This window comes from Octopus bimaculoides, chromosome 24 (assembly GCF_001194135.2).
Source record: "Octopus bimaculoides isolate UCB-OBI-ISO-001 chromosome 24, ASM119413v2, whole genome shotgun sequence".
Taxonomy (NCBI): Eukaryota; Metazoa; Mollusca; class Cephalopoda; order Octopoda; family Octopodidae; genus Octopus; species Octopus bimaculoides.
This window is the reverse complement of record NC_069004.1, coordinates 303,899-306,545: the sequence shown is the minus strand read 5'-3', so window position 1 is coordinate 306,545 and position 2,647 is coordinate 303,899. Positions and strand designations below refer to the sequence as shown.

General features: G+C 33.4%; 1 protein-coding gene across 1 annotated transcript in view; it reads left to right on the top strand.

The window, feature by feature from the left end:
• Positions 1-357: 357 nt before the first annotated feature.
• The window catches only part of LOC106875559 (E3 ubiquitin-protein ligase SIAH1A), a 65,124-nt gene continuing 62,834 nt past the window's right edge, over positions 358-2,647 (top strand). The window contains exon 1 of the mRNA XM_052976188.1: positions 358-636. The gene's annotated coding sequence lies outside the window, so the exon portion shown is untranslated. The remainder of the gene's footprint in view (positions 637-2,647) is intronic.

Sequence of the window (2,647 nt, the reverse complement as noted above, 5' to 3'; positions counted from 1 at the left end):
TTATCCTCCTACTACCATTCACTCATCCTCTCTCTTTATTTCATTTCTTCTCGCTTTTTTACCTCTCGTTCATCATTACACTACTTCTCCACTCACTTTCTAAACAAACCTTTCCTTTATTTTCTTCCTGTTCAGCATACTATATTACCTTTCACTCACTCTAAATAAACCTCCCTCGCTTTCTTTTTACGTCTTTCTTTCAGCTCCTCCTCGTCATCAGCATCATAAACACCACCACAATTATCATTAAATTACCTCCTCCTCCTCCTCCTACTTACTTTGCAACTCGATTTCTATTTTCCTTTCTTTCTTTTCCTCTCCTTACGAATTATCTCCCCCTGAATCAAACACTTCACCTACATACACATACACATTTTCACTCATACACTCATACACAAAGCCGTACGTGTCTATACACACACATACAACAGTCTCACCCATACACACTCATACATAAAGACCCCATAACACTCATACATCTGCACACACACACTTCACCAGCTTTTAGTTCGTTCGTGTATCATTAATGTAACGGGAATCTACATGCAGAATTCATTGATTATTAAACTGCGCATTTGACTTGCGAAGTTTACAAATCTCTACATTTATACCTTTTCTTTTCACACAACAAAAATGGTAAGTCTTTGCCACCAATCTCCATCTCTAACCTTTCGAATAAGAATATCAAGACTTTCGATTGCTCTTTCCAACACATTTTCTCCTATCATCCTTATTCACACACACACATGATGCCTGTATATTTCTTTTTATACATACATTTATATTATTACTTACATATATATATAAATGTTTATATTTCTATTTCTAGAGCTTCCTATCAAAATTTCTGCGTTTCTCTCTCTCTCTCTCTCCCTCCCTTTCACTCATTCTCTCTCCTTTTCTCTCTCTCTCTCTCTCTCTGTATATATTATTATTATTATTCGGATATATATTATTATTAGTTAAATATTATTATTTGACTAATGTTTTCTGTATATTTTCTTTTGATGGCTTTTGCACAATGTGTAAGTGTCCCTGTAGTGGTACGTGTGAGTATTTGAAGACATTTACCACACGTTTGGGCAAACCTATATGTGTGTGTGTGTCAATTTTATAAGGTTATATATGTATTCAGATATTTACCTTTTGTGTGTATACACACACGTGTATATATATATATATATATATATATATATACACCCTGAAATGTATGATTATATATATATATATATATATATATATATATATATATATATATATCAGGTATATAAGATTAAATGTATACGTATTTACATGATTATGCATACACACACACACACACACATGAGTATAAATAATTATATATCAGTATATACACTGGCAACTACCCATACACTGCTCACACAATTGTGTTTGTATACGCGTGTCGTTTTTATCTGAACAAAAAAATCCCACAGAAGTTCTGTTTACTGTAAGATAAAATATAGTTTTCACAGTAATTACATTTTAATGAATTACAACTTTATATAACAACTGTAATGCACTAACCCCGATGTTCGATCGCTAGTTTAATTTTAAACTGCACCAAAAAACACTCGGCTGTTGTCTTTTCTCTGTGTGTGTAGGATTTGATGCCCTGCCCGCCGCCATTGGTAACCTCTGTGTATGAGTGTATAGGTTTCTACGTGTATGTACAGATTATGTGTGTGTGTGTATATATATACACACACACACACACACACACACACACACACACACACACACACACACACACACACACTGTGTATGTAATGATATGCGTTTGTCTTAGGTGTCTTGATTGAAATCTTTTCTAATATACTTCGACCTCAGTGATTCTTGCTGATCGCAGGATTGTGTAATCTTTACGTTGATGTCTAAATATATACCTACCTCTCTCTACCTATCTATTTATCTATATCCATTCTTGTGTATCTATCTACACACACACAAGTCGACGTGAGAGCCTGTAAGAAGTGGCTCACAAAACCCCGAATCTCCATCAAGTCACAATCAACCATCTTAAGGAAGTCTGCTACACACAAAGTCTGGAAAGAGAAAAAGACTGGATGATTATGGTTGGGTTGTCTTTTATCATAGATTTCTCCTCAGTCAGGGCTTATATAGGAGTAAACACGCACACATATATAATACGGACGACCAATCTGGACGCTAATTGTCCGGAATCTCTTTTAATCCACACTAATTTATATTAATGTCTGTATTTTGTTTAATTACTTAACGAAAATTGATATGTTTGATTTAGTGTGTATTGACGAAGGTGACCATCCCTGATTCGGAAAATCGGTAATCCGGGAATGCTTTGGAAGCAAAGGTTCTAGAAAATCGATGTTCTATCTGTGTGACTTATATAATTATTCCATGTTTCCTTTGTGACCCATTTTTCCCATTTGTTTACATATACAAAGTCATTGCGCCTACTACCTCTTTAGTTGTTGTGCACACTCATTAATTTAATAGCTTTCTACGATGAACTAAAATTGTACTGGCTAGGTTCATATATATATGTGTATATATATGTGTATATATGTGTATATAAATGTATATATAAATGTATATATAAATGTATATATATATGTATGTATATATAAATGTATATATAAATGTATATATAAATGTATATATAAAT